The following is a 14,209-nucleotide window of genomic DNA, read 5'->3' on the forward strand; positions in this document are numbered from 1 at the left end:
TAAACCCATATTTTTGGATATTTTGAAATTAATTTAAAAAATATATATATAAATAATCCTAAGGAATTATTACCAAGTAGGGATAGCAAAAATAAATTATATTAAATTTTTATTAAATTTTAATTTAATTAAGGTTAAATAAATTTAATAAACCCATTTCGCTCCACTTTCCGATTAAAAAAAAATAAATATGTAACTATGAAAAAGTAGAATTTCAAACAAATTTTGAAATATTTATTAAGTCTCATCTTTAAAAAAATAACAAAAAATATATTCAAGTAAATCGCTTCAGCTATTTCCGAGCTTACCCGGAACATACAAACATAATTTGGATTTCATATATAGATAGTAAAAAAATTAATTTAATTTAATATAATATAGTTTAGGTTAAATAAATTTAATAAACGCATTTCGCTACACTATCCGATTTCTCAAAAAAAAAAAAAAAAAAAATATTTAACTATGAAAAAGTATAATTTCAAACAAATTTTAAAATAGTTATTAAGTCTCATCTTTTAAAAAATAAAAAATAAAAAAATAAAAAACTCCCTACCATCGAGGAATGGAAATCAAAGGAAATTTTTGGATATTTTTGAAATTATTTTTAAAAAATTAAAAAAATAACCCCATATTTTTAAATAAATTTAAAATATATATATATATATATATATATATATATATATATATATATATATATATATATATATATATATATATATATATATATATATATATATATATATATATATATATATATATATATATATATATATATATATATATATATATATATATATATATATATATATATATATATATATATATAAAGAATATATTTTTCTTTTATTTTTTAAAGATGAGACTTAATAACTATATTAAAATTTGTTTGAAATTCTACTTCAAACAAATTTTAATATAGTTATTAAGTCTCATCTTTAAAAAATAAAAGAAAAATATATTCTTTAAAACTCTTCCTTCCCCCTCGAAATATCCCTACCATCGAGGTTAAAAATGGGTTTTAAGGGAAATTTTTGAAACCCATATTTTTGGATATTTTTGAAATTAAATTTAAGAAATTAAAAAAAATAAACCTATATTTTTGGATATTTTTAAACTAATTTAAAAAATATATAAAAATAATATATTTAAAAAAATATATATATATAAAAATATACAAATAATCCTGAGAAATTATTACAAATATATGTAGCCATTTCACAGTGGTGCAATTGTTATATTAACCGCCATACACAGGATCGTGGGCTCAAAGCCAGTTTCGACCAAACACCAAAAACATTTTCTCTCACAGTAATGCTGGTGCAATTTCTGCATTTTAAAGCTTCTCTAAGTGGTTTCACTGCAATGTGGAACGCCGCTCGGACTCGGCTATAAAAGGGAGGTTCCTTGTCATTGAGCTAAACATAGAATCGGCCAGCACTCAGTGATAAGAGAGAAGTTCACCACTGTGGTATCATAATGGACTGAATAGTCTAAGGGTATGGTCACACTAGGCAATATTCGACCACAATGAGTGTCAAACAATTTTCCAGAACCATTTTACAAATATCTGGATACGGTTTTTGGAAAAATAATACCACCATGATGTTATATATCCAATATGAGCTTAAAATGTCTGTTGGTTTGGTTTATGTCAATTTATTTATGTCAAATATTTGCCTAGTGTGACCAAAGCATAAGTGAGTCTGAAATATCGGGCTGCCACTATACCTAATCTAACCTAACCATTACCAATGTATATACACACTCAACTGACACTATTTTTTTATGGGAAAAGGAAACATGGGAAATTTGTTTTGAGTAGATCAAAAATTCTAATTACCCTAAATATATATTTTTTTAAATAAAAATGTTATCTTAGAGCGAAATGGACTTATATAATTTTTATGGTGTTAATTTGATTTAATTATGAATAAATCTAATTTAATTTAATTTAATTTCCTGCTAGTCTGCTAAAAGCTGTGCCTTTTAGACTTTCAAGACGTTTACACTTATTAAAAAAAAATCCTAAAAAAATAACACTGAACTACTAGTTCGCTTTTTTACAAAACAAATGATAAACTTGATAATCCCCTATCCTATGGTGAAGTGTATAAAAAATACAAAAACTAATGACAATATTTGCATGTTATTAACATTTTAGTTTTATTCACACATCAAAACCACAATCCTTTTATTTGCTTTCTCTACAAAGCTTACATTCACTTACTCATCATGATATTCACATATGATTTTTGCTACCTTCTCACTTCTCTTCCTTGTTTTGTAGTCTATGACTGTCATAATAAAAAACATCAACATTTCCTCAGAGACAAGAACGACAACAACAAGAACAACATGCTCTAAGACTTCCTATTCATATACCATACAATCATTTGCACTTCCGTATCACTCACTCTATATGGAACATGTATATATGCTCTCCTTTTCGTCTTCTCACTCTCCTCGAAATTATATAAATTTGTATGTTTGTTTTATAATTGTGCTGACGAGAGTAATACAACGTTGCCTATGTGTCTCAGTGTATATGTATGTACGTATGTTGGTATATATTGTAGAACTCATTGGAGAATAATATGCAAATGTTAGAAGGCATAACATTTGTATTATTTATACTCTTGAATTAGACAATGCAATAAATGAGATAACACACATTCATTAGAATGAGCACATTACACCACATACGACATAGGTAAGTGAATGGGTGTATATGGGGGTGAAAGGTTTTTTTGTTTGCTGGTGTTATTGTGTGGTCTTGTTGTTCAAACATTCTGTGATTTACTAATGCATCTGTTTTGAATGTTACCATGAGATTTTGCCCCGTACATGGACAAATAAATGCAAGAAGTAAATAACCATTTAGAAATGCTATAATAAAGTAAAATTTTACAAACAATTTGCTATTTCGCTTTGAGCTACAAATTGTATTATGAATAAAAAATGTTCGTTTTCTTTAGAATTTTATTAGGGATTAGAAATTCTCAAAAAATGCCAAAATGAAATAGAATGTCTGTTTATTTGGCATCCGCATTTGACCATAGAATCTTGGTCGTTATTGAAAAGCCATTAATTCTACCATAAAATAAAAAAATAAGGCGGAGAGATCACTCTGTCCTCCACCACATCTTCTTGTCTTGGAACCCACCATCACATGAATTGCTTTCGTTGCAATATTTCTAAAAATTGTTATAACATTACCAAACTAAATGACCCCCTTGATAATACCATGGCATTTCTCTTATATTTTAAATTTAATTTCATACAAATTCTTATCTTCATCTTGGGATTAGTTGATGACCCTATTTGTAGCAATAATATGCCTATAAACTAGTTTGTATTATCACTCACAGCTGGTGTCAAAAATAAATATAAAATTTTGTATGACATACCCAATGAAAGAAATATATAAATAGAAGAACAATACTCATACAACTCTCATCATAGTCGTCGTCGACATCGCCACTAGTGTATTCCTAATGTCAACATTTCGTAGTTATAAATTATAAAGGTAGTAGAGTATGCAATTACATACTCACACATACAAACACACTCACCAATCCATTTATACTTGTAATCATATTTCGTGAGTGTTTAATTGAGTTTCTCTCTATCTATATCATGACGACTCTTTCTCTTTAGGTTTATAGCTGTAAGTGATATAGGGGGTCTAGGTAAATTACCATATATAAAAAGAGTGTACGTTGCTACACTGTGGGGGGTATGAGTAGGGGAGATCATCTTAGACATATGAAGTGAATATTAAGATGGGTAAAATATATTTGAAGACATATTAATTTAATCATGATTGCTAATCTCCAATTTACGCCTTTTTTAATAAAAAAATTAATCTCGGAGCAAAATGGAAGAAAACGTAGTTGATATGGGTTAGGAGGATGGCCTCTCCCTTGCCATAATTCAAGTTTTGGCGATGAAGATCCGCCAATTTTGTCAAAATTTTATTTTTATAGAAAATTTTTTTAAAAATTTTATTTCTATAGAAAATTTTGTCAAAATTTTATTTCTATAGAAAATTTTGTCAAAATTTTATTTCTATAGAAAATTTTGTCAAAGTTTTATTTTTATAGAAATGTTTTTAAAAAATTTATTTCGATAGAAAATTTTGTCAAAATTTAATATCTGTAGAAAATTTTGTCAAAATTTTATTTTATTCCCACAGAAAATTTTCTCAAAACTTTATTTCTATAGAAAATTTTATTTCTAAAGAAAGTTTTGTCAGAATTTTATTTCTATAGAAAATATTGTTAAAATTTTATTTCTGTAAAAGATTTTGCCAAAATTTTATTTCTATAGAAAATTTTGTCAAAATTTTATTTCTATAGAAAATTTTGTAAAAATTTTATTCTTATGGAGAATTTTGTCAAAATTTTATTTCTATAAAAAATTTTGTCCAAATTTTATTTCTGTAAAAAATTTTGTCTAAATTTTATTTCTAAAGTAACGTTTGTCCAAATTTTATTTCTATAGAAAACTTTTTCAAAATTTTATTTCCAAAGAAAATTTTGGCAAAATTTTATTTCTATAGAAAATTTTGTAAAAATTGTTTTCTATAGCAAATTTTATCAAAATTTTATATCCATAGAAGATTTTTTAAATTCTATTTTTCTATCGAAAATTTTGTCAAAATTTTATTTCTACAGAAAATTTTGTCAAAATTTTATATCTACAGAAAATTTTGTCAAAATTTTATTTCTATAGAAAATTTTGTCAAAAATTTATTCTTATGGAGAATTTTGCCAAAATTTTATTTCTATAGAAAATTTTGTCAAAATTTTATTTCTGGTTTATTTCTGGTATGGTTTTAAGCTGCAATAAAAAACAACAACAATGCTTAAAGAACAAAACCAACAATAACAAAACAAAACAAAATTTTATTTCTATTGAAAATTTTGTCTAAATTTTATTTCTAAAGTAACTTTTGTCCAAATTTTATTTCTATAGAAAACTTTGTCAAAATTTTATTTCCAAAGAAAATTTTGGCAAAATTTTATTTCTATAGAAAATTTTGTAAAAATTGTTTTCTATAGCAAATTTTATCAAAATGTTATATCCATAGAAGATGTTTTAAATTCTATTTTTCTATCGAAAATTTTGTCAAAATTTTATTTCTACAGAAAATTTTGTCAAAATTTTATATCTACAGAAAATTTTGTCAAAATTTTATTTCTATAGAAAATTTTGTCAAAAATTTATTTCTATAGCAAATTTTATCAAAATTTTATTTCTATAGAAAATTTTGTCAAAATTTTATTTCTATAAAAAATTTTATCAAAATTCTATTTCGATAGAAAATTTTGTAAAAATTTTATTTCTATAGAAAATTTAATCAAAATTTTATTTCCAAAGAAAATTTTGTCAAAATTTTATTTCTATAGAAAATTTTGTCAAAATTTTAGTTCTATAGAAAATTTTGTCAAAATTTTATTTCTATAGAAAATTTTGTCAAAATTTTATTTTTATAGAAATGTTTTTAAAAATTTTATTTCTATAGAAAATTTTGTGAAAATTTAATTTCTATAGAAAATTTTATCAAAATTTTATTTTATTCCCACAGAAAATTTTCTCAAAACTTTATTTCTATAGAAAATATTATTTCTAAAGAAAGTTTGGCAGAATTTTATTTCTATAGAAAATGTTGTCAAAATTTTATTTCTATAAAAGATTTTGTCAAAATTTTATTTCTATAGAAAATTTTGTCAAAATTTTATTTCTATAGAAAATTTTGTAAAAATTTTATTCTTATGGAGAATTTTGTCAAAATTTTATTTATATATTTTTTATTTATAATTTTTGTTTATATTTATAAATTTTGTTTAAATTTTATTTCTGTAAAAAAATTTGTCTAAATTTTATTTCTGAAGTAACTTTTGTCCAAATTTTATTTCTATAGAAAATTGAGTCAAAATTTTATTTCTACAGAAAATTTTTTCAAAATTTTATTTCTACAGAAAATTTTGTCAAAATTTTATTTCTATAGAAAATTTTGTCAAAATTTTATTTCTATAGAAAATTTTGTCAAAATTTTATTTCTATAGAAAATTTTGTCAAAATTTTATTTCTATAGAAAATTTTGTAAAAATTGTTTTCTATAGCAAATTTTATCAAAATTTTATTTCTATAGAAAATTTTTTTAATTCTATTTTTCTATCGAAAATTTTGTCAAAATTTTATTTCTACAGAAAATTTTGTCAAAATTTTATTCCTACAGAAAATTTTGTCAAAATGTTATTTCTATAGAAAATTTTGTCAAAATTTTATTTCTATAGCAAATTTTATCAAAATTTTATTTCTATAGAAAATTTTGTCAAAATTTTATTTTTATAAAAAATTTTGTCAAAATGTTATTTCTATAGAAAATTTTGTCAAAATTTTGTTTCTATAGCAAATTTTGTCAAAATTTTATTTCTATAGAAAATTTTGTCAAAATTTTATTTCTATAGCAAATTTTATCAAAATTTTATTTCTATAGAAAATTTTGTCAAAATTTTATTTTTATAAAAAATTTTGTCAAAATGTTATTTCTATAGAAAATTTTGTCAAAATTTTATTTCTATAGCAAATTTTGTCAAAATTTTATTTCTATAGAAAATTTTGTCAAAATTTTATTTCTATAGAAAATTTTGTCAAAATTTTATTTCTATAGAAAATTATGTCAAAATTTTATTCTTATAGAGAATTTTGTCAGAATTTTATTTCTATAGAAAATTTTGTCAAAATATTATTTTTATATAATTTTTTTAAAAATTTTATTTCTATTGAAAATTTTGTCAAAAATTTATTTCTATATAAAATTTTGTCCAAATTTTATTTCTATAGAAAATTTTGTCAAAACTTTATTCTTATAGAAAATTTTGTCAGAATTTTATTTCTATAGAAAATGTTGTCCAAATTTTATTTCTGTAGAAAATTTTGTCTAATTTTTATTTCTTGTGCTGTCTTAAAATGCAAATGCAAGAGCAAATATCTTTACAATAATTACAAGCAACCTACTTATGCACATACACTCCTGATATGAATATGCACACACATACTTTATTCTTGTTTCTTCTCACCTGCTAACATACGCATACCCATGTACGATATTTACAGTAGATGTTATTACTGTTACTCTTCTTCATAGGTTTTCGTATGATTTTATTATAATTTTTATTGTGGTAACTTTAAACTTATGCTTTACTTAAAATATTATTAATTTTTTAACACTCTTTTTATGGGCATCTGTTTTATTTGTTTTCCATATCTGTACTGGAAATAAAAAGGGGGTACTGTAAAATTTTTCGATGTTAAGTGTTGTACGTATATGTCCCATTTATTCTTATGAGTTGGACATGTAAATGTAAACACTAAGTATCAGGGAGAGAGAGAGAAAGAGAGCGAGCTGTAGAAAGGGCTATCAAGGAGATTTCAAAAGTTTTTATTTTTTTTCTTCTTCTTAATGCGTAAATTTTTTGTGTGTGACTTTTAGTTGATGTGTGTATGTTTGCGTGTGACTGCCCAGGGCAATCAAAAGTTTGGAAATTTTGTTTACCCTTTTTGTTTTTGTTGGATGTTGTTATATTCCTCGTCTTTTGGCACAAATGACACAATGACTTATTTCAATGGGAAATCATTAGGAATTCTTGATATGCATTTGTGTGAGAATACATATGTGAATAGTGCGTGCGTGCGTGTGTATTTTAGTGGCGTCCCAAAGACTGATTTGACTGGCTTATTGTTGTCATTTAGCTAAGTTTTTCTAGTTTATTTATTTGCCAATTTAAATAATGTCCTTTTGAGGATTTGTATACACGAGTGTGTGTGTGTGAGTGTGAAGAGTTACACTTTGAGAGAGAATGGGAAACTTTAGAAGAATAGTTATATGGGAAGAAAGTTTTGAAATCATCCACAAAATTTATGAATCACAGATTTTGTGCATTACTTTTTTTTCAATATAGTCTCATTTTTACACTCGATACCCTTGGCCCAGAGATTCACCAATTTTTAACCCGTCTAAAAATGCGTTCTCCAATTAAAAATAGCTGACAAGGAACCCTTGTCAGCTATGACCTACTGCAAATTATGTTCGTCAGGGCCAAATCAGGAGCAAAAGGTATCTGTTCCTTAAAATAACCATTTTTTATGGAGTTCCGTGTCCAATCAGTATAAACCTCCAGAAGGTGCAGAAAATTACCCTGCGAACTACCACCGGCTGTCACTCCAAGAGACCGGAACTGCATTTGTACAACGAGTTGAAAATGCTATTTGTGAGAAAACGGATAAATTGTAGTCGGGTAAATAACCCAAATTAGGCCATCAGAAGGATTTTTTGCTCTGAAAGAGCAGACGCCAATCGGTTTGACTTCAGAGAGAAAAAAATAACCAAATAATCACATGATCGTTGATAATAGTGATGAAGAAATAAGGGCAGCATTAGAGGCGTCACATTCAGCAGGTGTTCAGGAAGCAATCTCTTACTATCAGTGCAGGATTGTATTGGGGGAATGACACCCTCCCTCACCAACCTTGAGACACAGACAGGCCAGATTGATGCTGTTCCTCTTACGATGTGATATCTTAAGGTATTCAAACACTATAGAAACAAAAAATAAAATTTTGAGAAAATTTTCTATAGAAATAAAATTTTGAGAAAATTTTCTATAGAAATAAAATATTAAGAAAATTATCTATAGAAAAACAAAATTGGGAAAATTTTCTATAGAAATAAAATTTTTTATAGAAATAAAATTTTGATAACATTTTCTCTAGATATAAAATTTTGCTGAAATTTTCTATAGAAATAAAATTTTGACAACATTTTCTATTGATATAAAATTTTTGCTGAAATTTTCTGTAGAAATCAAATTTTGACAAAATTTTCTATAGAAATAAAATATTGACAAGATTTTCTATAGAAATAAAATTTTGATAAAATTGTTCTATTGAAATAAAACTTTGATAAAATTTTCTATAGAAATAAAATTTTGACAAAATTTTCTATAGAAATAAAATTTTCACAAAATCTTCTACAGAAATAAAATTTTGACAAAATTTTCTGTAGAAATAAAATTTTGACAAAATTTTCTATAAAAATAAAATTTTGACAAAATCTTCTACAGAAATAAAATTTTGTCAAAATTTTCTATAGAAATAAAATTTTGACAAAATTTTCTGTAGAAATAAAATTTTGACAAAATTTTCTATAAAAATAAAATTTTGACAAAACTTGCTATAGGAATAAAATTTTGACAAAATTTTCTATAGAAATAAAATTTTGTCAAAATTTTCTATAGAAATAAAATTTTGACAAAATTTTCCGTAGAAATAAAATTTTGACAAAATTTTCTATAAAAATAAAATTTTGACAAAATTTTCTATAGAAATACAATTTTGACAAAATTTTGTACAGAAATAAAATTTTGATAAAATTTTCTATAGAAATAAAATTTTGATAAAATTGTTCTATTGAAATAAAACTTTGATAAAATTTTCTATAGATTAAAATGTTGACAAAATTTTCTATAGAAATAAAATTTTGACAAAATGTTATATATAAATAAAATGTTGACAAAATTTTCTATAGAAATACAATGTTATCCCATTGTGGACAAAATTTTATAGGAATAATAGTTTGATAGAATTTATAAAATTTTCTATAGACTCCACAAATCCTCAAATAGAAGGATGAACGCATTTACCAACTAGCCAACGAATATTGTATCCAAGATTTAGAAGTCTACTTAAGGAATTATTAGAGAATTTCTTTACGAATGACCTAAATGCTAATTTTCACCCAAAATAATGACCATGATGTCCATGCTGATGATGATATAAACTTTCAAAAAAGTTTTAACGCCATCAAGCTATGGCTTTTACATAGAACACTCTAAGCTTTTTAGCCCAGAGCTATAAACAACTTGGATATTTCCTCTTCACCCCCAAACCAAACCAAAAAAAGTTCAACACTCTAACGACAAATCCTAAAGTGGCCTATCTGAAGCTATCACTCAGCCTTATATCCTAGGGAAACTCATTGTCAACTCAGTGATTTCACAATGGCTAGAAAAGTGGATGCTTTTCTCAAGGGGAAAAAGCTGACAAATCTACCAGAGAAAAAAAACGTTAAAATAAATTTACCCAAGTTTTCTAGCATCTTCTTGGCTGGACATACAAAAGGCGAAAAGTTTTATTCCGGTCTTTTTTTTTTGGTTTTTAACAACAACAAAAATCTTTCAAATGCATAATCATAAAGCAGTTCACCAAAAAAGATGCTCTCCTATACATTCCATTTATGCATTTTTGTCAGAAATGGAAGGAAAAACTTTTGCAATCCTTATTTCTATTTTTGTGTTGACGCTTTCAGCAAGAAAACAAGCGTATTTAAAATATAAATGCCACGAAACAAGATTCTTGCTGCATGGTTCGAGGCTTATTTGGAAAAAGTTTCATAATGCAATATCAAATTGTAAAAGTTTCTAAATACATAAGACAGCCATGGCATAACACAGTCGTCACTTTGTATAGTAATTAACAAAATAATTTCCACACAAACTGATTATGCCACGTAGAATAACAAAGCAAATGCTGGGAAAATATATTGTGATTATAATAAAAAAAAATAAAATTCACGAGAGTTTATTTCAAAATCACAAGTTATTTGAATGGTGGAGAGGTAGTTGATAACATCAAGTCGTCTGGGTTAAGAATCTAAGCAAATCTAAAGGATGCACAATATTTTTATAGGAATGGAGATCGTTGGATGCAACCAAAAGTAGTTTGATGCAACCAGAGGTAGTTCGATACAACCAGAGATATTTTGATGCAACCAAAAGTAGTTTGTTACGACAAAACAAGATTTATGTGATCAAAAGTAGAGGGAATGGACTAAACAAATTTTGTAGCAGAAATTTTCACATATATTACAAAAAGGGTAATGAACGTTTAGCCATGGTAAGAATAGACAATAAGAATTTTAGATAATCTCAAAATTTTGTCAAAATCTTATTTCTACAGACAATTTTGTTAAAATTTTATTTCTATAGAATATTTTTTCAAAATTTAATTTCTACAGAACAAGTTGTCAACGTTTTATTTCTATAGAAAAATTTCTCAAAATTTTATTTCTATACAAATTTTGTCAAAATTTTATTCTATAGAAAATGTTGTCAAAATTTTATTTCTATAGAAAATTTTGTCAAAATTTTTTTCTATAGAAAATTTTATGAAAATTTTATTTCTGTACAAAATTTTTTCAAAATTGTATTTCTATAGAAAATTTTGTCAAAATTTTATTTTTATAGAAAATTTTGTCAAAATTTTATTTCTATAGAAAATTTTGTCAAAATTTTATTTCTATAGAAAATTTTGTCAAAATTTTATTTCTATAGAAAATTTTATGAAAATTTTATTTCTGTACAAAATTTTTTCAAAATTGTATTTCTATAGCAAATTTTGTCAAAATTTTATTTTTATAGAAAATTTTGTCAAAATTTTATTTCTATAGAAAATTTTATGAAAATTTTATTTCTGTACAAAATTTTTTCAAAATTGTATTTCTATAGCAAATTTTGTCAAAATTTTATTTTTATACAAAATTTTGTCAAAATTTTATTTCTATAGAAAATTTTGTCAAAATTTTATTTCTATCGAAAATTTTGTCAAAATTTTATTTCTATAGAAAATTTTGTCAATTTTTTTTACATAGAAAATTTTGTTAAAAGTTTATTTTATATAGAAAATTTTGATAAAATTTTATTTCTATAGAAGAGTTTGTCAAAATTTAATTTCTATAGAAAATTTTGTCAAAATTTTATTTCTATAGAAAATTTTGTCAAAATATTATTTCTGTAGAAGATTTTGGCAAAATTTTATTTCTATAGAAAATTTTGTTAAAAGTTTATTTCAAAGAAAATTTTGTCAAAATTTTATTTCCATTGAAAAATTTTGTAAAACTTCATCAAAATTTTATTTCTATAGAAAATTGTGTCAAAATTTTATTTATATAGAAGATTTTGTCAAAATTTTATTTCTATAGAAAATTTTTGTCAAAATTTTTTTTCTATAGAAAATTTTGTCGAAATTTTATTTCTATAGAAAATTTAAAAGTTTATTTCAAAGAAAATTTTGTCAAAATTTTATTTCCATTGAAAAATTTTGTAAAACTTCATCAAAATTTTATTTCTAAGAAAATTGTGTCAAAATTTTATTTATATAGAACATTTTGTCAAAATTTTATTTCTATAGAAAATTTTTGTCAAAATTTTTTTTCTATAGAAAATTTTGTCAAAATTTTATTTCTATAGAAAATTTTGTCAAAATTTTATTTCTATAGAAGATTTTGTGAAAATTTTATATCTATAGAAAATTTTGTCAAAATTTTAAATTAATAGGGAATTTTGTCAAATTATTATTTATATAGGAAATTTTGTCAAAAGTTTATTTCTATAGAAAATTTTATCCATAGATTTATTTTTTCAAAATTTTAATTCTATAGAAAATTTTGTCAAAATTTTATTTTTATAGAAATTTTTTTCAAAATTTTAATTCTATAGAAAATTTTATCAAAAATTTATTTTTATAGAAAATTTTGTCAAAATTTTATTTATATAGAAATTTTAGTCAAAATTTTATTTCTATAGAAAATTTTGTCAACATTTTATTTCTATAGAAAATTTTGACAAAATTTTATTTCTGTAGAAGATTTTGTCAAAATTTTATTTCTGTGGAATTTTTTTTTCTATAGAAAATTTTGTCAAAATTTTATTTCTATAGAAAATTTTGTCAATTTTTTTTACATAGAAAATTTTGTTAAAAGTTTATTTTATATAGAAAATTTTGTCAAAATTTTGTTTCTATAGGAAATTTTGATAAAATTTTATTTCCATAGAAGTGTTTGTCAAAATTTAATTTCTATAGAAAATTTTGTCAAAATTTTATTTCTATAGAAAATTTTGTCAAAATATTATTTCTGTAGAAGATTTTGGCAAAATTTTATTTCTATAGAAAATTTTGTTAAAAGTTTATTTCAAAGAAAATTTTGTCAAAATTTTATTTCCATTGAAAAATTTTGTAAAGCTTCATCAAAATTTTATTTCTATAGAAAATTGTGTCAAAATTTTATTTATATAGAAGATTTTGTCAAAATTTTATTCCTATAGAAAATTTTTGTCAAAATTTTTTTTCTATAGAAAATTTTGTCAAAATTTTATTTCTATAGAAAATTTAAAAGTTTATTTCAAAGAAAATTTTGTCAAAATTTTATTTCCATTGAAAAATTTTGTAAAACTTCATCAAAATTTTATTTCTATAGAAAATTGTGTCAAAATTTTATTTATATAGAACATTTTGTCAAAATGTTATATCTATGGGACATTTTGTCAAAGTTTTATTTCTGTAGAAAATTTTGTCAAAATGTTATTTCTATAGAAAATTATGTCAAAATTTTATTTCTATAGAAGGTTCTGTGGAAATTTTATATATATAGAAAATTTTTTCAAAATTTTATATTAATAGGGAATTTTGTCAAATTATTATTTATATAGGAAATTTTGTCAAAAGTTTATTTTTGTAAAAAATTTTGTCCATAGATTTTTTTTCAAAATTTTAATTCTACTGAAAATGTTGTCAAAATTTTATTTCTAAAGAAAATTTTGTCAAAAATTTTTTTCTATAGAAAATTTTATCAAAAATTTATTTTTATAGAAAATTTTGTCAAAATTTTATTTAGATAGAAAATTTTGTCAAAATTTTATTTCTATAGAAAATTTTGTCAACATTTTATTTATATAGAACATTTTGTCAAAATTTTATTTCTATAGAAAATTTTGTCAAAAGTTTATTTCTATAGAAAATTTTGTCCATAGATAGCGCGCAGCCCTAAAACATTTATGGAAGTCTTCTCTTTTCCAAAAATTATTCATTTTGCCCTTTCGACTGTTTGACATTTAATTAGGAGCATTTTCAGAAGTGTAGACTTAAAATGTCGCCAGGAAAAAGAAAACTTTTAAGTTTCTTTTCCTCCCCCCTCACTTTCTACTACTCTCCTTATGAGGATGTAATTCATTAAACACCCCAAAGTGTTAAAAATTATTAGTGATACTTTTACACTACGTTTTGGTGCTGTCCCCCACAAACAAAAAGCCAAGTAGAGTATGTGAATATGGCCAATTGGGCCATGGATGGCAATGAAATAATTTCC

At 23.3% G+C, this 14,209-nt stretch overlaps 1 protein-coding gene across 1 annotated transcript in view; it reads left to right on the plus strand.

Annotated features, from left to right (window-relative positions):
• LOC142238270 (A-type potassium channel modulatory protein KCNIP1) overlaps nt 1-14,209 on the plus strand; it is a 129,718-nt gene that overhangs the window by 17,144 nt on the left and 98,365 nt on the right. The gene's annotated exons all lie outside the window — the stretch shown is intronic.

This window comes from Haematobia irritans, chromosome 1, assembly GCF_050003625.1.
Source record: "Haematobia irritans isolate KBUSLIRL chromosome 1, ASM5000362v1, whole genome shotgun sequence".
NCBI lineage: Eukaryota > Metazoa > Arthropoda > Insecta > Diptera > Muscidae > Haematobia > Haematobia irritans.